The sequence below is a fragment of the Phyllobates terribilis genome, unplaced genomic scaffold (assembly GCF_046119375.1).
Source record: "Phyllobates terribilis strain yellow unplaced genomic scaffold, ASM4611937v1 Scaffold_7__3_contigs__length_470593459, whole genome shotgun sequence".
Lineage (NCBI taxonomy): Eukaryota > Metazoa > Chordata > Amphibia > Anura > Dendrobatidae > Phyllobates > Phyllobates terribilis.
In genome coordinates this window covers 239,741,396-239,767,892 of record NW_027362767.1, presented here as the reverse complement: position 1 = coordinate 239,767,892, position 26,497 = coordinate 239,741,396, and positions in this window count along the sequence as shown.

Below are 26,497 nucleotides of genomic sequence, written 5' to 3'. Positions count from 1 at the left end.
AGTAATGCCGGGTAATAAGCTGGAGGGTCTTTTTCTGACCAGCGTGGCCAGCTAGCTTGGACGAGTGTCACCAGTGTAGAACCTTCTCACGATCAGGAACAGTTACGAACGTCTTACCGGGTGGAAGACGATTTAGATTCACGGGGGCCACCTGCATTACTTTGGCGGGGTCGATGATGTGTTTAGGTTCCTCTTCAAGATCAGAGACCAAAAAGGATCGGGATAAGGCATCAGCTTTGATGTTTTTGTCAGCCGGGCGAAAATGAAGAATGAAATTAAAGCGGGCAAAGAACAAGGACCACCAGGCTTGGCGCGGGTTAAGTCTCTGGGCACTCTGGAGGTAAGCCAAGTTCTTGTGGTCCGTGTAAATTATTACCGGGTGAAGAGCCCCCTCGAGCAGGTAACGCCACTCCTCTATTGCCAGCTTAATGGCCAACAATTCTCGGTCTCCTATAGAATAATTACGCTCAGAAGAGGAGAAGAGTTTGGAGAAGAAGCCGCAAGTTACCATTCTTCCGGAAGACGACTTTTGGGTAAGTACTGCTCCGGCTCCGGAGGAGGAGCGTCAACTTCTAGAAAGAATTGTTTGTTGCCGTCCAGACGATGCAGCACAGGGGCGGAGGAAAAAGCTCGTTTTAAGGAAAGGAAGGCCTCCTCTACTTCGGGCGGCCATTCTCTGGGATTAGCGCCCTTACGGGTGAGCGCCGAGATAGGGGCAGTCCGGGAAGAGAAGTGCGGAATGAAGAGGCGGTAGTAGTTGGCGAAGCCCAGGAACCGCTGAATAGCCTTCATCCCCTCTGGTCGGGGCCACTTCTGGATGGCAGACAGTTTCTCAGGGTCCATTTGTAGGCCGGTCTGAGAGATTATGTAGCCCAGAAACGGAAGCGAGGGTCTGCTCAAAGAGGCACTTCTCATATTTAGCGTAGAGGTGGTTCTGCCTGAGCCTGAGCAGGACCTGACGAACGTCCCTCCGGTGAGTGAGAAGATCCGGAGAGAAGACCAAGATGTCGTCCAGGTACACCTCCACGCAGGAGTAGAGAAGGTCACGGAAGATGTCATTGACCAACTCTTGAAAGACGGCGGGAGCGTTACAGAGACCGAAGGGCATTACAAGATATTCATAGTGGCCGTCCCGGGTGTTGAATGCCGTTTTCCATTCATCCCCCTGACGGATACGGACCAGATTATACGCCCCACGGAGGTCCAGCTTGGTGAAGATTCTAGCCCCCCTTAGACGGTCAAATAATTCAGGAATGAGCGGAAGGGGGTATTTATTCTTCACTGTGATCTGGTTAAGGCCTCTATAGTCTATACAGGGACGGAGTGAGCCGTCCTTCTTTTTGACGAAGAAGAAGCCTGCTCCCGCCGGGGAGGTAGATTTCCGGATAAATCCCCGGGCCAGATTCTCCTCAATATATTCAGACATGGACCGGGTCTCAGCAGCGGACAAAGGGTAAATACGCCCACGGGGAGGAGTAGCGCCGGGCATCAGGTCAATTGGGCAGTCGTATGGTCTATGAGGGGGTAATGTCTCTGCTTCTCTTTTATTAAAGACGTCCGCAAAAGACCAATAGGGAGCCGGTAGGCCGGGTAGATTGGCTGGCGTAGGAGAAGGACGAGCAGGATGAACGGGAACTAAACAAGTCTTATGGCAGTCCTGTCCCCAGCGAAGAACTTCTCCGGTCTGCCAATCAAGCACGGGTGCGTGTCTCTGGAGCCAAGGTAGGCCTAGCAAGAGGGCGTGAGAGAGTCCAGGCAGAACATGGAAGCAGATGCTCTCAGAGTGCAGCATTCCCACCTGCAGAGTTATGGATTCGGTGATGAGTTGGATGGGATGTGGTAAGAGGCCCCCATCCACGGCGGCGACAGATAAGGGTACAGCCAGAGGTTTGGTGGGAATGCGGTATTTCTCTACCAGGGACTGAGAAATGAGATTTCCGGCAGCTCCAGAGTCAAGTTGAGCCAGTTCAAAATAACGGTTCTCCCCGCAGATGATAGAGACCGACAGCATTAGAGATGGAGAGGGTTTATTTCTGTCTAGGGTGACCTCTCTGAGCGATCCTAGACACAGGCGTTTCCCGACCTCTCCGGGCAGGAACGGATCCGGTGCTCCTTACTGCCACAGTAGAAGCAGCTCCCCTCGGCACGGCGTAATTCTTGACGGGTCTTGACCATCTTGGTCTGGTCGACCTGCATAGGCTCGGGTGAGTGCGCCGGAGGAGTAAAGGAGGAAGTGACGGATCTCTGGAAGGTAGGGGCAAAGCGTGGAAACCTCCTCTCACGGGTGACCTCCTTGGTGCGCTCCTGGAACCGGATGTCAGTCCGGGTGGCAAGTGTAATCAAGTCGTCGAGAGTGGTAGGAATTACCCGACCGGCGAGTTCATCTTTAATACGGCTGGACAGACCCTCCCAGAAGACGGACACCAGGGCGTCGTTATCCCAGGCAAGCTCCGAAGCAAGGGTACGGAACCGTATGGCATATTGGCCCACGGTGAGACTCCCTTGGCGGAGGCGTAGCAGAGATGAGGCGGATGAGGTTCTCTGTCCTGGTTCGTCGAAGACTTTCCGGAAAACCGAGAGAAAGGCTGGCAGATTGGACACCAGGGGGTCTCCTCTCTCCCATAGAGGATTTAGCCAAGCCAGCACCTCCCCCGTGAGATGGGACATGATGAAGGCTACTTTGGCTCGGTCAGTGGAAAACTAGTGCAGAGTGCACAGGTTAATGAAGCCCCGTGCCTGACCGGGATCTCCGCCAAAAAGAGGCGGGGTGGTGAGGCGGGGACCGGGAAGAGATGCCATGGAATTGATGAGCAGCGGCGCTGCCGGGGTAGGAGTCGTGCGACTGGAAGCCGGTACTGAAGATGTAGTCAGTGTGTCCAGGCGGGAGTTAACACTACGCAGGTGGCTCAGGATGGACTCCTGTTGGGACCTCTGACGGGACAGTTCATGGCATAGGTCCGAGAGCGAGGAAGCTTGGGTGCCACCGGGTTCCATGGCACGAGCAAACTGTAACGGGTCTGGGAGGTGGAACCTCTGAGCAACTATACAAAGGGGCAGTCCTTGTAAGGAAGCGGGTGGCTCCCAGGGAAGGCGGGCAGGTAGTCACGGCAAGTGACAGCAGGGTAAGAGTCTCTAGACGGGCAGGTGGTCACGGCAAGACAGCAGGGTAAGAGTCTCTAGACGGGCAGGTGGTCACGGCAAGTGACAGCAGAGCCTCCAGGTAGGCTAGCAGGCAGGTAGCAGGTGAGCGCTCCCAGATGAGCGGGCAAGAGTCTCTGGACAGGCAGGTGGTCACGGCAAGTGACGGCAGAGCCTCCAGGTAGGCTAGCAGGCAGGTAGCAGGTGAGCGCTCCCAGATGAGCGGGCAAGAGTCTCTGGACAAGCAGGTGGTCACAGCAAGTGACGGCAGAGCCTCCAGGTAGGTTAGCAGGCAGGTAGCAGGTGAGCGCTCCCAGGTGAGCGGGCAAGAGTCTCTGGACAGGCAGGTGGTCACAGCAAGTGACGGCTAAGCCTCCAGGTAGGCTAGCAGGCAGGTAGCAGGTGAGCGCTCCCAGGTGAGCGGGCAAGAGTCTCTGGACAAGCAGGTGGTCACAGCAAGTGACGGCTAAGCCTCCAGGTAGGCTAGCAGGTAGGTAGCAGGTAAGTGCTCCCAGGTGAGCGAGTAAGAGTCTCTGGACAGGCAGGCAGGTATCAGGAAGGTATCTGGCAGGTACTTCCTGGTCCGCAGGCGGACTGATCCATAGACAGACTGGCAGGTGCTGGTAGGCAGACTGTCGGACCACAGGATACCAAGGAGGTAAGCAGATATCAGGCAGGTATCAGGCAGGTATCAAGCAGGAATCTGGCAGGTAATTGGTAACGGGACCTGACGGCTGAAGCAGAGTTGAAAGGCTTTGCAACAACATTGCTCGGGCACCTCCATTTTGGAGGCGGTGCCTTATATATGGTCAGGTCCTCCGGCCATTGGCCGGGGACTCCTTAGGACGGCGCGCGCGGCCCCTTTAAGAGAGGGGGAGCGCGCGCACGCCCTAAGCACAGAGGCCGGGAAGCAACGCGCGCTGCCAGCAGAGCGGGAGGAAGATGCCGGGCACGGAGCGGAGAGGTGAGGGGAACGGCGTCCCTGCCTATCAGGAGGCAGGGACGCCGACGCTACAATACACACAGTGATGTCACAGTACAGGGATAATAAACACAGTGATGTCACAGTACAGGGATAATACACACAGTGATTTCACAGTACAGAGATAATACACACAGTGATGTCACAGTACAGGTATAATACACAGTGATGTCACAGTACAGGGTAATACACACAGTGATGTCACAGTACAGAGATAATACACACAGTGATGTCACAGTACAGGGAAAATACACACAGTGATGTCAGAGTACAGGGATAATACACACAGTGATGTCACAGTACAGAGATGATACACACAGTGATGTCACAGTACAGGGATAATACACACAGTGATGTCACAGTACAGAGAAAATACACACAGTGATGTCACAGTACAGGGGTAATAGACACTGTGATGTTACAGTACAGAGATAATAGACACAGTGATGTCACAGTACAGGGATAATACACACAGTGATGTCACAGTACAGAGATAATACACACAGTGATGTCACAGCACAGGGATAATACACACAGTGATGTCACAGTACAGAGATAATACACACGGTGATGTCACAGTACAGGGTTAATAAATACAGTGATCTCACAGTACAGGGATAATGAACACAGTGATGTCACAGTACAGGGATAATGCACACAGTGATGCCACAGTACAGGTGTAACATACCTGGCGGCGTCCTTGCATAGTGGTCCATCTCCCACTGTGCAAGAGCGCGCACTTGATCTCCTGTCCAGAATGTCTCTCTGGCTTCCCTCCATGCTGTCTGTTTGTGTCTGTTTCTGCTGCTTAAGGGCGGCGCCCGATCACTTCCTGCTTTTTGTACCTGCTGTGGGTCACACCCCTTGTGCGTCCTCAGCCTATTGCTGTCTGTCACCTGGTATATAGCTCAGCTGCGCCCATCTATCCCTGCCTGAGCATAGTGTTTCTTTCAGTGTGTGCTTGCACTCTGAAGGTGCCAGGTCCCGTTCTGTGTTCTCTTGTCTGCCTATCCTGGAGGCTGTATTTCCAGGCCTGTCTGAACACGCTCCTAGCCTGTTCCTCCTGCCTTCTAGGGGCCGATTACCTAGACCTGTTCCTGTATCTTGTCTGACCTGTCTGAACACGCTCCTAGCCTGTTCCTCCTGCCTTCTAGGGGCCGATTACCTAGACCTGTTCCTGTATCTTGTCTGACCTGTCTGAACACGCTCCTAGCCTGTTCCTCTCGCCTTCTAGGGGCTGATTACCTAGACCCGCTCCTGTATCTTGTCTGTCCTGTCTGAACACGCTCCATGCCTGTTCGTCCTGCCTCTCTGGGGGCCGTATTCCCAGACCCGCTCCTGTATCCCGCTGCAGTGTCGGTCTCCTCCGTACACTCAGTTCCAGTCTGAACTCTCTCCTATCCTTTACCTGTTTTGCCTCTATGTCCGTTCCCTTCCTTTTTCTGCAGAGTCTGAACTCGTACCTAACTCCTGCTTGTTGTCTCTGTACTCCCGTTTGTGAGTTTGTGGTCCACTCGCTACTTCACTGCAAGTACCCTGTGGGTGTCTGGCTCTGCCTTTCCCTTCCTGTCTGTTCCGTGTGAACAGAGCCCTGTCCCCCCTACTCAGCCTAGCCTGCTCTGACTCCTTTGCTCACCGCTCCGGCGGTTCTAGCCTGCTCGGACTCCTTTGCTCACCGCTCCGGCGGTTCTAGCCTGCTCTGACTCCTTTGCTCACTGCTCCGGCGGTTCTAGCCTGCTCTGACTCCTTTGCTCACCGCTCCGGCGGTTCTAGCCTGCTCTGACTCCTTTGCTCACCGCTCCGGCGGTTCTAGTCTGCTCTGACTCCTTTGCTTACCGCTCCGGCGGTTCTAGCCTGCTCTGACTCCTTGCTCACTGCTCCGGCAGTCCTGTCCTGCCCTGCTTCTGCCCGCTGCTCCGGCAGTCCTGTCCTGCCCTGCTTCTGCCCGCTGCTCCGGCAGTCCTGTCCTGCCCTGCTTCTGCCCGCTGCTCCGGCAGTCCTGTCCTGCCCTGCTTCTGCCCGCTGCTCCGGCAGTCCTGTCCTGCCCTGCTTCTGCCCGCTGCTCCGGCAGTCCTGTCCTGCCCTGCTTCTGCCCGCTGCTCCGGCAGTCCTGTCCTGCCCTGCTTCTGCCCGCTGCTCCGGCAGTCCTGTCCTGCCCTGCTTGTGCTCGCTGCTCATGCAGCCCCGTCCTGCTCTGTTCTTGCCCACCGCTTCGGGCGTTCCCTCTCTGCTGTGGTTGTCTACCGCATCTGCGGTTCTGTGACCCAGTCTGTACTGGGTCTTAACCTTTCTGTGCTCCAGCCCGTCCTTTCGGCCAGTACCTCCCTGCCTGCATACTCGCCTGTATCCACCCATCTGCATACCTGCCGTGTTTGCTTATATCCACCAGTCTGTGCCAGCCTAACCTGCCTGTTCCTGAGTCCCAGTGTGTACTGGGTCCTATCCCGCCTGTGTTCCTACCTGCTAGTGCCTCCCTGTCTGCACTCTAGCTGCGCTTGCCTTTACCCGCCTGCTTGCATACCAGTCGTGCCTGCCTATACCCTCCAGTCTGTGCGCCAGCCTAACCAGCCTGATCCAGTAATCCCTGTGTGGGTCAACCCCCGTGTCCGGAGTTTGACCTGGAGTAGCACCTGGTCCCTCTGCCCGGTTTCTCCCTGGTGCACTGGCGTCGTATGCCGTCGTGCCATCTTGGTCGGATCGGCCAGATACTTAGTCACGCCCCTCCAGGCACTCTCCGGTTCATGGTCCAGTGGAATCACTACAATCACACGCACACGCCGCTCAGCCCGGGCGTGTGCATAACAACAGGGATAATATGCACAGTGATGTCACAGGACAGGGATAATAAACACAGTGATGTCACAGTACAGAGATAATAAATACATTAATGTCACAGTACAGAGATAATACAAACAGTGATGTCACAGTGCAGGGATAATACACACAGTGATGTCACAGTACAGGGATAAAACACACAGTGATGTCACAGTACAGAGATAATACACAGTGATGTCACAGTACAGGGATAATACACACAGTGATGTCACAGTACAGGGATAATACACACAGTGATGTCACAGTACATGGATAATACACACAGTGATGTCACAGTACAGAGATAAAACACACAGTGATGTCACAGTACAGGGATAATACACACAGTGATGTCACAGTACAGGGATAATACACACAGTGATGTCACAGTACAGAGATAATACACACAGTGATGTCACAGTACAGGGATAATACACACAGTGATGTCACAGTACAGGGATAATACACACAGTGATGTTACAGTACAGGCATAATAAACACAGTGATGTCACAGTACAGAGATAAAACACAAAGTGATGTCACAGTACAGGGATAATAAACACAGTGATGTCACAGTACAGGTATAATACGCACAGTGATGTCACAGTACAGAGATAATACGCACAGTGAAGTCACAGCACAGGGATAATACACACAGTGATGTCACAGTACAGGGATAATACACACAGTGATGTCACAGTACAGAGATAATACACACAGTGATGTCACAGTACAGAGATAATACACACAGTGATGTCACAGTACAGGGATAATACACACAGTGATGTAACAGTACAGACATAATACACACAGTGATGTCACAGTACAGACATAATACACACAGTGATGTCACAGCACAGGGATAATACACACAGTGATGTCATAGTACAGAGATAATACACACAGTGATGTAACAGTACAGGAATAATACACACAGTGATGTCACAGTTCAGGGATAATAAACACAGTGATGTCACAGTACAGGGATAATACACACATTGATGTCACAGTACAAAGATAATAAATTCATTAATGTCACAGTACTGAGATAATAAATACATTAATGTCACAGTACAGAGATAATACACACAGTGATGTCACAGTACAGGGATAATGCACACAGTGATGTCACAGTACAGGGTTAATACGCACAGTGATGTCACAGTACAGAGATAATACACACAGTGATGTCACAGTACAGAGATAATACACACAATGATGTCACAGGACAGAGATAATACACACAGTGATGTCACAGTACAGGGATAATAGACACAGTGATGTCACAGTATTGAGATAATACACACAGTGATGTCACAGTACAGAGATAATACACACAGTGATGTCACAGTACAGAGATAAAACACACAGTGATGTCACAGTACATGGGTAATACACACAGTGATGTCAAAGTACAGACATAATACACACAGTGATGTCACAGTACAGAGATAAAACACACAGTGATGTCACAGTACAGGGATAATAACACAGTGATGTCACAGTACAGGGATAATACACACAGTGATGTCACAGTACAGAGATAATACACACAGTGATGTCACAGTAAAGAGATAATACACACAGTGATGTCACAGTACAGGGATAATAAACACAGTGATGTCACAGTACAGAGATAACACACACAGTGATGTCACAGTACAGGAATAATACACACAGTGATGTCACAATACAGAGATAATACACACAGTGATGTCACAGTACAGGGACAATAAACACGGTGATGTCACAGTACAGGGATAATACACACAGTAATGTCACAGTACAGGGATAAATCGCACACTGATGCCACAGCACAGGGATAATACACACAGTGATGCCACAGTACAGGGATAATACGCACAGTGATGTCACAGTACAGAGATAACACACACAGTGATGTCACAGTACAGGAATAATACACACAGTGATGTCACAGTTCAGTGATAATACACACAGTGATGTCACAGTACAGGGTTACTAAATACAGTGATGTCACGGTATAGGGATAATACACAGAGTGATGTCACAGTACAGGGATAATACTCACAGTGATGCCACATACAGGGATAATACGCACAGTGATGTCACAGTACAGAGATAATACAAACAGTAATGTCACAGTACAGGGATAATACACACAGTGATGTCACAGTACAGGGATAATACACACAGTGATGTCATAGTACAGAGATAATACACACAGTGATGTCACAGTACAAGGACAGTAAACACAGTGATGCCACAGTACAGGGATAATACGCACAGTGATGTCACAGGACAGGGATAATACAAACAGTGATGTCACAGGACAGGGATAATAAACACAGTGATGTCACAGTATTGGAATAATTCACACAGTGATGTCACAGTACAAGGACAGTAAACACAGTGATGCCACAGTACAGGGATAATAAGCACAGTGATGTCACAGGACAGGGATAATACAAACAGTGATGTCACAGGACAGGGATAATAAACACAGTGATGTCACAGTATTGGAATAATACACACAGTGATGTCACAGTACAGAGATAATACACACAGTGATGTCACAGTACAGGGACAATAAACACGGTGATGTCACAGTACAGGGATAATACACACAGTAATGTCACAGTACAGGGATAAATCGCACACTGATGCCACAGCACAGGGATAATACACACAGTGATGCCACAGTACAGGGATAATACGCACAGTGATGTCACAGTACAGAGATAACACACACAGTGATGTCACAGTACAGGAATAATACACACAGTGATGTCACAGTTCAGTGATAATACACACAGTGATGTCACAGTACAGGGTTACTAAATACAGTGATGTCACGGTATAGGGATAATACACAGAGTGATGTCACAGTACAGGGATAATACACACATTGATGTCACAGTACAAAGATAATAAATTCATTAATGTCACAGTACTGAGATAATAAATACATTAATGTCACAGTACAGAGATAATACACACAGTGATGTCACAGTACAGGGATAATGCACACAGTGATGTCACAGTACAGGGTTAATACGCACAGTGATGTCACAGTACAGAGATAATACACACAGTGATGTCACAGTACAGAGATAATACACACAATGATGTCACAGGACAGAGATAATACACACAGTGATGTCACAGTACAGGGATAATAGACACAGTGATGTCACAGTATTGAGATAATACACACAGTGATGTCACAGTACAGAGATAATACACACAGTGATGTCACAGTACAGAGATAAAACACACAGTGATGTCACAGTACATGGGTAATACACACAGTGATGTCAAAGTACAGACATAATACACACAGTGATGTCACAGTACAGAGATAAAACACACAGTGATGTCACAGTACAGGGATAATAACACAGTGATGTCACAGTACAGGGATAATACACACAGTGATGTCACAGTACAGAGATAATACACACAGTGATGTCACAGTAAAGAGATAATACACACAGTGATGTCACAGTACAGGGATAATAAACACAGTGATGTCACAGTACAGAGATAACACACACAGTGATGTCACAGTACAGGAATAATACACACAGTGATGTCACAATACAGAGATAATACACACAGTGATGTCACAGTACAGGGACAATAAACACGGTGATGTCACAGTACAGGGATAATACACACAGTAATGTCACAGTACAGGGATAAATCGCACACTGATGCCACAGCACAGGGATAATACACACAGTGATGCCACAGTACAGGGATAATACGCACAGTGATGTCACAGTACAGAGATAACACACACAGTGATGTCACAGTACAGGAATAATACACACAGTGATGTCACAGTTCAGTGATAATACACACAGTGATGTCACAGTACAGGGTTACTAAATACAGTGATGTCACGGTATAGGGATAATACACAGAGTGATGTCACAGTACAGGGATAATACTCACAGTGATGCCACATACAGGGATAATACGCACAGTGATGTCACAGTACAGAGATAATACAAACAGTAATGTCACAGTACAGGGATAATACACACAGTGATGTCACAGTACAGGGATAATACACACAGTGATGTCATAGTACAGAGATAATACACACAGTGATGTCACAGTACAAGGACAGTAAACACAGTGATGCCACAGTACAGGGATAATACGCACAGTGATGTCACAGGACAGGGATAATACAAACAGTGATGTCACAGGACAGGGATAATAAACACAGTGATGTCACAGTATTGGAATAATTCACACAGTGATGTCACAGTACAAGGACAGTAAACACAGTGATGCCACAGTACAGGGATAATAAGCACAGTGATGTCACAGGACAGGGATAATACAAACAGTGATGTCACAGGACAGGGATAATAAACACAGTGATGTCACAGTATTGGAATAATACACACAGTGATGTCACAGTACAGAGATAATACACACAGTGATGTCACAGTACAGAGATAATACACACAGTGATGTCACAATACATGGATAATACACACAGTGATGTCACAGTACAGGGATAATACACACAGTGATGTCACAGTACAAGGATAATACACACAGTGATGTCACAGTACAGGGATAATACACACAGTGATGTCACAGTAAAGAGATAATACACACAGTGATGTCACAGTACAGGGATAACAAACACAGTGATGTCACAGTACAGAGATAACACACACAGTGATGTCACAGTACAGGAATAATACACACAGTGATGTCACAGTACAGAGATAATACACACAGTGATGTCACAGTACAGGGACAATAAACACGGTGATGTCACAGTACAGGGATAATACACACAGTAATGTCACAGTACAGAGATAAATCGCACAGTGATGCCACAGCACAGGGATAATACACACAGTGTTGCCACAGTACAGGGATAATACGCACAGTGATGTCACAGTACAGAGATAACACATACAGTGATGTCACAGTACAGGAATAATACACACAGTGATGTCACAGTTCAGTGATAATACACACAGTGATGTCACAGTACAGGGTTACTAAATACAGTGATGTCACGGTACAGGGATAATACACACAGTGATGTCACAGTACAGAGATAATACACACAGTGATGTCACAGTACAGAGATAATACACACAGTGATGTCACAGTACATGGATAATACACACAGTGATGTCAAAGTACAGACATAATACACACAGTGATGTCACAGTACAGAGATAAAACACACAGTGATTTCACAGTACAGGGATAATAACACAGTGATGTCACAGTACAGGGATAATACACACAGTGATGTCACAGTAAAGAGATAATACACACAGTGATGTCACAGTACAGGGATAATAAACACAGTGATGTCACAGTACAGAGATAACACACACAGTGATGTCACAGTACAGGAATAATACACACAGTGATGTCACAGTACAGAGATAATACACACAGTGATGTCACAGTACAGGGACAATAAACACGGTGATGTCACAGTACAGGGATAATACACACAGTAATGTCACAGTACAGGGATAAATCGCACAGTGATGCCACAGCACAGGGATAATACACACAGTGATGCCACAGTACAGGGATAATACGCACAGTGATGTCACAGTACAGAGATAACACACACAGTGATGTCACAGTACAGGAATAATACACACAGTGATGTCACAGTTCAGTGATAATACACACAGTGATGTCACAGTACAGGGCTACTAAATACAGTGATGTCACGGTACAGGGATAATACACACAGTGATGACACAGTACAGGGATAATACGCACAGTGATGTCACAGTACAGAGATAATACACACAGTAATGTCACAGCACAGGGATAATACACACAGTGATGTCACAGTACATGGATAATACACACAGTGATGTCATAGTACAGAGATAATACACACAGTGATGTCACAGTACAAGGACAGTAAACACAGTGATGCCACAGTACAGGGATAATACGCACAGTGATGTCACAGGACAGGGATAATACAACAGTGATGTCACAGGACAGGGATAATAAACACAGTGATGTCACAGTACAGAGATAATAAATACATAAATGTCACAGTACAGAGATAATACAGACAGTGATGTCACAGTGTAGGGATAATACACACAGTGATGTCACAGTACAGGGATAAAACACACAGTGATGTCACAGTACAGAGATAATTCACACAGTGATGTCACAGTACAGGGATAATACACACAGTGATGTCACAGTACAAGGATAATACACACAGTGATGTCACAGTGCAGAGATAATGCACACAGTAATGTCAAAGTACAGAGATAAAACACACAGTGATGTCACAGTAAAGGGATAATAAACACAGTGATGTCACAGTACAGGGATAATACACACAGTGATGTCACAGTACAGAGATAATACACACAGTGATGTCACAGTACAGGGATAATACACACAGTGATGTCACAGTAAAGAGATAATACACACAGTGAAGTCACAGTACAGGGATAACAAACACAGTGATGTCACAGTACAGAGATAACACACACAGTGATGTCACAGTACAGGAATAATACACACAGTGATGTCACAGTACAGAGATAATACACACAGTGATGTCACAGTACAGGGACAATAAACACGGTGATGTCACAGTACAGGGATAATACGCACAGTGATTCCACATTACAGGGATAATATACACAGTGATGCCACAGTACAGGGATAATACGCACAGTGATGTGACAGTACAGAGATAATGCGCACAGTGATATCATGGTACAGGAATAACACACACAGTGATGCCACAGTAAAGGGATAATAAGCACAGTGATGTCACAGTGCAGAGATAATACACACAGTGATGTCACAGTACAGGGAAAATACACACAGTTATGTCACAGTAGAGGGATAATACACACAGTCATGTCACAGTACAGAGATAATACACACAGTCATGTCACAGTACAGAGATAATACACACAGTCATGTCACAGTGCAGGGATATTATACACAGTGATGTCACAGTACAGAGATAATACACACAATGATGTCACAGGACAGAGATAATACACACATTGATGTCACAGTACAGTGATAATACACACAGTAATGTCACAGTACAAAGATAATACACACAGTGATGTCACAGTACAGAGAAAATACACACAGTGATGTCACAGTACAGGGTTAATAAATAAAGTGATGTCACGATACAGGGATAATATACACAGTGATGTGACGGTACGGGGATAATGCACACAGTGATGTCACTGTACAGGGATAATACAAACAGTCATGTCACAGTACAGGCATAATACACAGAGTGATGTCACAATACAGGGTTAATACACACAGTGATGTCACAGTACAGGGATAATACGCACAGTGATGCCACAGTACAGGGATAATATACACAGTGATGCCACAGTACAGGGATAATACGCACAGTGATGACACAGTACAGAGATAATAAATAGTGATGTCACAGTACAGGAATAATACACACAGTGATGTCACAGTACAGGGATAATGTACACAGTGATGTCACAGTACAGGGATAATATACACAGTGATGTCAAAATACAGGGATAATAAACACAATGATGTCACAGTACAGAGATAATACACACAGTGATGTCACAGTACAGGGATTATACACACAGTGATGTCAAAGTACAGAGATAATACATACAGTGCTGTCATAGTACAGATATAATACACACAGTGATGTCACAGTACAGAGATAATAAACACAGTGATGTCACAGTTCAGGGATAATAAACACAGTGATGTCACAGTACAGGGATAATACACACAGTGATGTCACAGTACAGAGATAATACACACAGTAATATCACAGTACAGGGATAATACACACAGTGATGTCACAGTACATAGATAATATACACAGCGATGTCTCAGCACAGAGATAATACACACAGTGATGTCACAGTACAGGGATAATACACACATTGATGTCACAGTACAGGGATAATACACACAGTGATGTCATAGTTCTGGGATAATAAACACAGTGATGTCACAGTACAGGGATAATAAACACAGTGATGTCACAGTACAGAGATAATACACACAGATATGTCACTCTTCAGGGATAATACACACAGTGATGTCACAGTACAGGGATAATATAAACAGTGTTGTCACAATACATAGATAATATACACAGTGATGTCACAGTACAGAGATAATAGACACAGTGATGTCACAGTACAGGGATAATACACACAGTGATGTCACAGTACAGGGATAATAAACACAGTGATGTCACAGTACAGGGATAATACACACAGTGATATAACAGTACAGGGATAATATACACAGTGATGTCACAGTACAGAGATAATACACACAGTGATGTCACAGTACAGAGATAATACACACAGTGATGTCACAGTAAAGAGATAATACTCACCGTGATGTCACAGTACAGGGATAATATACACAGTGACACAGTGATGTCACAGTACAGGGATAATATACAGTTATGTCACAGTACAGAGATAGTACACACAGTGATGTCACAGTAAAGAGATAATACACACAGTGATGTCACAGTACAGAGATAATATACACAGTGATGTCACAGTACAGGGATAATATACACAGTGATGTCACAGTACAGGGATAATACACACAGTCATGTCACAGTACAGGGATAATATACACATTAATGTCACAGTACAGGGATAATACACACAGTGATGTCACAGTACAGCGATAATAAACAGAGTGATATCACAGTACTGAGATAATACACACAGTGATGTCACAGTACAGGGATAATACACACAGTGATGTTACAGTACAGAGATAATACACACAGTGATGTCACAGTACAGGGATAATAAACACAGTGATGTCACAGTACAGGGATAATAAACACAGTGATATCACAGTACATAGATAATACACACAGTGATGTCACAGTACAGGGATAACAAATACAGTGATGTCACAGTACAGGGATAATACACACAGTGATTTCACAGTACAGGGATAATACACACAGTGATGTCACAGTTCAGAGATAATACACACAGTGATGTCACAGTACAGGGATAATACACACAGTGATGTCACAGTACAGGGATAATGCACACAGAGATGTCACAGTTCAGAGATAATACACACAGTGATGTCACAGTACAGAGATAACACACACAGTGATGTCACAGTACAGGGATAATACACACAGTGATGTCACAGTACAGGGATAATACACACAGTGATGTTACAGTACAGGGATAATAAATACAGTAATGTCGCAGTAAAGGGATAATACACACAGTGATGTCACAGTACTGGGATAATAAACACAGTGATGTCACAGTACAGAGATAATACTCACAGTGATGTCACAGTACAGAAATAATACACACAGTGATGTCACAGTAGAGGTGTAATACACACAGTGATGTCACAGTACAGGGATTATACACACAGTGATGTCAAAGTACAGAGATAATACATACAGTGCTGTCATAGTACAGGGATAATACACACAGTGATGTCACAGTACAGAGATAATAAACACAGTGATGTTACAGTTCAGCGATAATAAACACAGTGATGTCACAGTACAGGGATAATACACACAGTGATGTCACAGTACAGAGATAATACACACAGTGATGTCTCAGTACAGAAATAATACACACAGTGATGTCACAGTACAGGGATAATACACACATTGATGTCACAGTACAGGGATAATACACACAGTGATGTCATAGTACATAGATAATACACACAGTGATGTCTCAGTACAGAAATAATACACACAGTGATGTCACAGTACAGGGATAATACACACAGTGATGTCATAGTACTGGGATAATAAACACAGTGATGTCACAGTACAGGGATAATAAACACAGTGATGTCACAGTACAGAGATAACACACACAGCGATGTCACTCTTCAGGTATAATACACACAGTGATGTCACAGTACAGGGATAATATACACAGTGACGTCACAATACAGAGATAATACACACAGTGATGTCACAGTACAGAGATAATAGACACAGTGATGTCACAGTATAGGGATAATAAACACAGTGATGTCACAGTACAGGGATAATACACACAGTGATATCACAGTACAGGGATAATACACACAGTGATGTCACAGTACAGGGATAATATACACAGTGAAGTCACAGTACAGAGATAATACACACAGTGATGTCACAGTAAAGAGATAATACTCACCATGATGTCAAAGTAGAGGGATAATATACACTGTGACACAGTGATGTCACAGTACAGGGATAATATACACAGTGATGTCACAGTACAGAGATAATACACACAGTGATGTCACAGTAAAGAGATAATACACACAGTGATGTTACAGTACAGGGATAATATACACATTGATGTCACAGTGCAGGGATAATATACACAGTGATGTCACAGTACAGGGATAATAAACACATTAATGTCACAGTACAGGGATAAAACACACAGTGATGTCACAGTACAGGGATAATAAACACATTAATGTCACAGTACAGGGACAATACACACAGTGATGTCACAGTACAGGGATAACAAATACAGTGATGTCACAGTACAGGGATAATAAACACAGTGATGTGACAGTACAGGGATAGTAAAGACAGTGATGTCACAGTACAGGGATAATACACACAGTGATGTCACAGTACAGAGATAATACACACAGTGATGTCACAGTACAGAGATAATACACACAGTGATGTCACAGTACAGGGATAATACACACAGTGATGTTACAGTACAGGGATAATAAATATAGTAATGTCACAGTAAAGGGTAATACACACAGTGATGTCACAGTACAGGGATAATAAACATAGCGATGTCACAGTACAGAGATAATACTCACAGTGATGTCACAGTACAGAGATAATACACACAGTGATGTCACAGTACAGGGATAATACACAGTGATGTCACAGTACAGAGATAATTTTATTATTATTATTATTAGTATTTATTATTATAGCGGCCTTTATACCATGGCACTTTACATGTGAAGAAGGGGTATACATTCAAGAACAATTACAATAATCTTGAACACAATCTGATGGTGGCTGGTACAGGTGGAGCGAGGACTCTGCCCGTGAGGGCTCACAGTCTACAAGGGATGGGTGAGGATACAGTAGGTGAGGGTAAAGCTGGTCGTGCAGCAGTATGGTGGAGCGAGGGTTGCTGCAGGTTGTAGGCTTCTCGGAAGAGGTAGTTCTTCAGGTTTCTTTTGAACGCTTCCATGGTAGGCGAGAGTCTGATGTGTTGGGGTAGAGAGTTCCAGAGTAGGGGGGAAGCACGGGAGAAATCTTGTATGCGATTGTGGGAGGAGGAAATTAGAGGGGAGTAGAGGAGGAGATCTTGTGAGGATCGGAGGTTGCGTGCGGGTATGTAGCAGGAGACTAGGTCAGAGATATATGGAGGCGACAGGTTGTGAATGGCTTTGTATGTCATTTTTAGGGTTTTGAACTGAAGTCTCTGGGCAATAGGGAGCCAGTGAAGAGATTGACAGAGAGGAGAGGCCGGGGAATAGCAGGGGGACAGGTGGATTAGTCGGGCAGCAGAGTTTAGGATGGATTGGAGGGGTGCGAGAGTGTTGGAAGGGAGGCCACAGAGCAGGAGTTTGCAGTAGTCAAGGCGGGAGATGATGAGGGCGTGCACTAGTGTTTTTGCAGATTCATGGTTGAGGAATGTGCGGATCCGGGAGATATTTTTGAGTTGGAGTCGGCAGGAAGTGGAAAGGGCTTGGACATGTGGTTTGAAGAAGAGTTCAGAGTCCAGGGTTACCCCAAGGCAGCGAGCCTGAGGGACTGGGGAGAGTAGGGAGCCATTGACTATGATGGATAGGTCAGTTGGGGGGTTGAATGAGATGGCGGAAAGATGATGAATTCTGTTTTGTCCATGTTAAGTTTTAGAAATCTAGCAGAGAAGAAGGATGAAAGATGAGAGAGTTTGTAGTAAGAGGGAATGGTCCACTGTGTCGAAGACAGATGACAGGTCTAGGAGGAGGACAGAGTAGTGTCGCTTAGATTTGGCGGTTAGTAGGTCGTTGGTGACTTTAGTCAGTGCAGTTTCAGTAGAATGGTGCAGTCAGAAACCAGATTGTAGGCGGTCGAAGAGGGAGCAGGAGGAGAGGTGGGAGGACAGCTCAGAATGGACATGTTGTTCCAGTAGTTTTGAGGCATAGGGGAGAAGTGATATGGGGCGATAGCTAGACAGAGAGGATGGGTCAAGGGAGGACTTTTTGAGGATTGGTGTGATTGAGGCATGTTCGAAGCATGAGGGGAAGACACCAGTTGTTAGTGACAGGTTGAAGAGGTGGGCTAGGGGTGGGATGAAGATAGTGGTAAGGTTTGGGATGAGGTGGGACAGGATTGGGTCAAGTTTACAGGTGGTGAGGTGTGATTTGGAGAGTAAAGAGGAAAGTTGATCTTCCGCAATGATGGAGAATGTGGTTTTGGAGGAGGAGGGTTGAGTAGGTGTGGTGAGGGGCTCTGGGGGCTTTAGGCAAAAGCTTTGTCTGATGGTGGCAATCTTCTGCTTGAAGAATGAGGCAAAGTCTTCAGCTGAAATAAGAGGAGAGGGAGGAGGCACTGGGGGTCGGAGGAGAGAATTGAAGGTGTTGAATAGTTGTTTGGGGTTGTGAGACAGGGAGGATATGATAATACACACAGTGATGTCACAGTACAGGGATAATGCACACAGTGATGTCACAGTACAGTGATAATGCACACAGTGATGTCACAGTACAGAGATTATACACACAGTGATGTCACAGTACAGGGATAATATACACAGTGATGTCACAGTACAGACATAATAAAGAGTTATGTCACAGTACAGGGATAATACACACAGTGATGTCACAGTAAAGAGATAATACACACAGTGATGTAACAGTACAGGGATAATATACACAGTGATGTCACAGCACAGAGATAATACACACAGTGATGTCACAGTAAAGAGATAATACACACAGTGATGTCATAGTACAGGGATAATATACACAGTGATATCACAGTACAGGGATAATAAATACAGTGTTGTCACAGTACAGGGATAATAAACACATTGATGTCACAGTATAGGGATAATGCACACAGTGATATAATCGTAAAGACATAATAAACACAGTGATGTCACAATACAGGGATAATACACACAGTGATGTCACAGTACAGGGATAATACATACAGTGATGTCACAGTACAGGGATAATATACACAGTGATGTCACAGTACAGGTATAATGCACACAGTGATGTCACAATACAGGGATAATACACACAGTGATGTCACAGTACAGGGATAATGCACACACAGTGATATCATAGTAAAGACATAATAAACACAGTGATGTCACAGTACAGGGATAATACACACAGTGATGTCACAGTACAGGGATAATAAACACAGCGATGTCACAGTACAGAGATAATACACACAGTGATGTCACAGTACAGAGATAAAAAATACAGTGATGTCACAGTACAGGGATAATACACACAGTGATGTCACAGTGCAGGGATTATACACACAGTGATGTCAAAGTACAGAGATAATACATACAGTGCTGTCATAGCACAGTGATAATACACACAGTGATGTCACAGTACAGAGATAATAAACACAGTGATGTCACAGTTCAGCGATAATAAACACAGTGATGTCACAGTACAGGGATAATACACACAGTAATGTCACAGTACAGGGATAATACACACAGTGATGTCACATCACAGGGATAATAAACAGTGATGTCACAGTACAGGGATAATACACACAGTGATGTCACAGTACAGGGATAATACACACATTGATGTCACAGTACAGGGATAATACACACAGTGATGTCATAGTACATAGATAATACACACAGTGATGTCTCAATACAGAGATAATACACACAGTGATGTCACAGTACAGGGATAATACACACATTGATGTCAGAGTACAGGGATAATACACACAGTGATGTCATAGTACTGGGATAATAAACACAGTGATGTCACAGCACAGGGATAATAAACACAGTGATGTCACAGTACAGAGATAATACACACAGCGATGTCACTCTTCAGGGATAATACACACAGTGATGTCACAGTACAGGGATAATATACACAGTGACGTCACAATACAGAGATAATACACACAGTGATGTCACAGTACAGAGATAATAGACACAGTGATGTCACAGTATAGGGATAATAAACACAGTGATGTCACAGTACAGGGATAATACACACAGTGATGTCACAGTACAGGGATAATACATACAGTGATATCACAGTACAGGGATAATAAACACAGTGATGTCACAGTAAAGAGATAATACACACAGTGATGTCACAGTACATGGATAATATACACAGTGAAGTCACAGTACAGGGATAATACACACATTGATGTCACAGTAGAGGGATAATATACACTGTGACACAGTGATGTCACAGTACAGGGATAATATACACAGTGATGTCACAGTACAGAGATAATACACACAGTGATGTCACAGTAAAGAGATAATACACACAGTGATGTTACAGTACAGGGATAATATACACAGTGATGTCACAGTACAGGGATAATATACACAGTGATGTCACAGTACAGAGATAATACACACAGTGATGTCACAGTGCAGGGATAATATACACAGTGATGTCACAGTACAGGGATAATAAACACATTAATGTCACAGTACAGGGATAATAGACACAGTGATGTCACAGTATAGGGATAATAAACACATTAATGTCACAGTACAGGGATAATACACACAGTGATGTCACAGTACAGGGATAATAAAGACATTGATATCGCAGTACAGAGATAATACACACAGTGATGTCACAGTACAGGGATAATACACACAGTGCTGTTACAGTACAGAGATAATGCACACAGTGATGTCACAGTACAGGGATAATAAACACAGTGATGTGACAGTACAGGGATAGTAAACACAGTGATGTCACAGTACAGGGATAATACACACAGTGATATCACAGTACAGAGATAATACACACAGTGATGTCACAGTACAGGGATAACAAATACAGTGATGTCACAGTACAGGGATAATAAACACAGTGATGTGACAGTACAGGGATAGTAAACACAGTGATGTCACAGTACAGGGATAATACACACAGTGATGTCACAGTACAGAGATAATACACACAGTGATGTCACAGTACAGAGATAATACACACAGTGATGTCACAGTACAGGGATAATACACACAGTGATGTTACAGTACAGGGATAATAAATATAGTAATGTCACAGTAAAGGGATAATACACACAGTGATGTCACAGTACAGGGATAATAAACATAGTGATGTCACAGTACAGAGATAATACTCACAGTGATGTCACAGTACAGAGATAATACACACAGTGATGTCACAGTACAGGGATAATACACAGTGATGTCACAGTACAGAGATAATTTTATTATTATTAGTATTAGTATTTATTATTATAGCACCCTTTATACCATGGCACTTTACATGTGAAGAAGGGGTATACATTCAAGAACAATTACAATAATCTTGAACACAATGTGATGGTGGCTGGTACAGGTGGAGTGAGGACTCTGCCCGTGAGGGCTCACAGTCTACAATGGATGGGTGAGGATACAGTAGGTGAGGGTAAAGCTGGTCGTGCAGCAGTATGGTGGAGCGAGGGTTGCTGCAGGTTGTAGGCTTCTCGGAAGATGTAGTTCTTCAGGTTTCTTTTGAAGGCTTCCATGGTAGGCGAGAGTCTGATGTGTTGGTGTAGAGAGTTCCAGAGTAGGGGGGAAGCACGGGAGAAATCTTGTATGCGATTGTGGGAGGATGAGATTAGAGGGGAGTAGAGAAGGAGATCTTGTGAGGATCGGAGGTTGCGTGCGGGTATGTAGCAGGAGACTAGGTCAGAGATATATGGAGGCGACAAGTTGTGAATGGCTTTGTATGTCATTTTTAGGGTTTTGAACTGAAGTCTCTGGGCAATAGGGAGCCAGTGAAGAGATTGACAGAGAGGAGAGGCCGGGGAATAGCAGGGGGACAGGTGGATTAGTCGGGCAGCAGAGTTTAGGATGGATTGGAGGGGTGCTAGAGTGTTGGAAGGGAGGCCACAGAGCAGGAGGCTGCAGTAGTCAAGGCGGGAGATGATGAGGGCGTGCACTAGTGTTTTTGCAGATTCATGGTTGAGGAATGTGCGGATCCGGGAGATATTTTTGAGTTGGAGTCGGCAGGAAGTGGAAAGGGCTTGGACATGTGGTTTGAAGAAGAGTTCAGAGTCCAGGGTTACCCCAAGGCAGCGAGCCTGAGGGACTAGGGAGAGTAGGCAGCCATTGACTATGATGGATAGGTCAGTTGGGGGGTTGAATGAGATGGCGGAAAGATGATGAATTCTGTTTTGTCCATGTTAAGTTTTAGAAATCTAGCAGAGAAGAAGGATGAAAGATGAGAGAGTTGGTAGTAAGAGGGAATGGTCCACTGTGTCGAAGACAGATGACAGGTCTAGGAGGAGGACAGAGTAGTGTCGCTTAGATTTGGCGGTTAGTAGGTCGTTGGTGACTTTAGTCAGTGCAGTTTCAGTAGAATGGTGCAGTCGGAAACCAGATTGTAGGCGGTCGAAGAGGGAGCAGGAGGAGAGGTGGGAGGACAGCTCAGAATGGATGTGTTGTTCCAGTAGTTTTGAGGCATAGGGGAGAAGTGATATGGGGCGATAGCTAGACAGAGAGGATGGGTCAATGGAGGACTTTTTGAGGATTGGTGTGATTGAGGCATGTTCGAAGCATGAGGGGAAGACACCAGTTGTTAGTGACAGGTTGAAGAGGTGGGCTAGGGGTGGGATGAAGATAGTGGTAAGGTTTGGGATGAGGTGGGACAGGATTGGGTCAAGTTTACAGGTGGTGAGGTGTGATTTGGAGAGTAAAGAGGAAAGTTGATCTTCCGCAATGATGGAGAATGTGGTTTTGGAGGAGGAGGGTTGAGTAGGTGTGGTGAGGGGCTCTGGGGGCTTTAGGCAAAAGCTTTGTCTAATGGTGTCAATCTTCTGCTTGAAGAATGAGGCAAAGTCTTCAGCTGAAATAAGAGGAGAGGGAGGAGGCACTGGGGGTCGGAGGAGAGAATTGAAGGTGTTGAATAGTTGTTTGGGGTTGTGAGACAGGGAGGATATGATAATACACACAGTGATGTCACAGTACAGGGATAATGCACACAGTGATGTCACAGTACAGGGATAATACACACAGTGATGTCACAGTAAAGAGATAATACACACAGTGATGTCACAGTACAGGGCTAATATACACAGTGATGTCACAGCACAGAGATAATACACACAGGGATGTCACAGTAAAGAGATAATACACACAGTGATGTCATAGTAGAGGGATAATATACACAGTGATACCACAGTACAGGGATAATAAATACAGTGTTGTCACAGTACAGGGATAATAAACACATTGATGTCACAGTATAGGGATAATGCACATAGTGATATAATCGTAAAGACATAATAAACACAGTGATGTCACAGTACAGGGATAATACACACAGTGATGTCACAGTACAGGGATAATATACACAGTGATGTCACAGTACAGGTATAATGCACACAGTGATATCACAATACAGGGATAATACACACAGTGATGTCACAGTACAGGGATAATGCACACACAGTGATATCATAGTAAAGACATAATAAACACAGTGATGTCACAGTACAGGGATAATACACACAGTGATGTCACAGTACAGGGATAATAAACACAGCGATGTCACAGTACAGAGATAATACACACAGTGATGTCACAGTACAGGGATAATAAATACAGTGATGTCACAGTACAGGGATAATACTCACAGTGATGTCACAGTACAATGATAATAAACACATTGATGTCACAGTACAGGGATAATGCACAGTAATATCATTGTAAAGACATAATAAACACAGTGATGTCACAGGACAGGGATAATAAACACATTGATATCGCAGTACAGAGATAATACACACAGTGATGTCACAGTACAGGGATAATACACACAGTGCTGTTACAGTACAGAGATAATACACACAGTGATGTCACAGTACAGGGATAACAAATACAGTGATGTCACAGTACAGGGATAATAAACACAGTGATGTCACAGTACACAGATAATAAACACATTGATGTCACAGTACAGGGATAATGCATACAGTGATATCATAGTAAAGACATAATAAACACAGTGATGTCACAGTACAGAGATAATACACAAAGTAATGTCACAGTACAGGGATAATACACACAGTGATGTCACAGTACAGGGATAATATACACAGTGATGTCACAGTACAGGTATAATGCACACAGTGATATCACAATACAGGGATAATACACACAGTGATGTCACAGTACAGGGATAATGCACACACAGTGATATCATAGTAAAGACATAATAAACACAGTGATGTCACAGTACAGGGATAATACACACAGTGATGTCACAGTACAGGGATAATAAACACAGCGATGTCACAGTACAGAGATAATACACACAGTGATGTCACAGTACAGGGATAATAAATACAGTAATGTCACAGTACATGGATAATACTCACAGTGATGTCACAGTACAAGGATAATAAACACATTGATGTCACAGTACAGGGATAATGCACAGTAATATCATTGTAAAGACATAATAAACACAGTGATGTCACAGTACAGGGATAATACACACAGTGATGTCACAGTACAGGGATAATAAACACAGTGATGTGACAGTACAGGGATAGTAAACACAGTGATGTCACAGTACAGGGATAATACACACAGTGATATCACAGTACAGAGATAATACACACAGTGATGTCACAGTACAGGGATAACAAATACAGTGATGTCACAGTACAGGGATAATAAACACAGTGATGTCACAGTACACAGATAATAAACACATTGATGTCACAGTACAGGGATAATGCACACAGTGATATCATAGTAAAGACATAATAAACACAGTGATGTCACAGTACAGAGATAATACACACAGTAATGTCACAGTACAGGGATAATACACACAGTGATGTCACAGTACAAAGATAATACACACAGTGATGTCACAGTACAGGGATAATAAATACAGTCATGTCACAGTACAGAGATAATGCACACAGTGATGTCACAGTACAGGGATAATACACACAGTGATGTCACAGTACAGGGATAATAAATACAGTGATGTCACAGTACAGGGATAATACACACAGTGATGTCACAGTACAGGGATAATAAATACAGTGACGTCACAGTACAGGGATAATAAACACATTGATGTCACAGTACAGGGATAATGCACACAGTGATATCATAGTAAAGACATAATAAACACAGTGATGTCACAATACAGGGATAATGAACACAGTGATGTCACAATACAGGGATAATACACAGTGATGTCACAGTACAGGGATAATGCACACAGTGATATCATAGTAAAGACATAATAAACACAGTGATGTCACAGTACCGGGATAATACACACAGTGATGTCACAGTACAG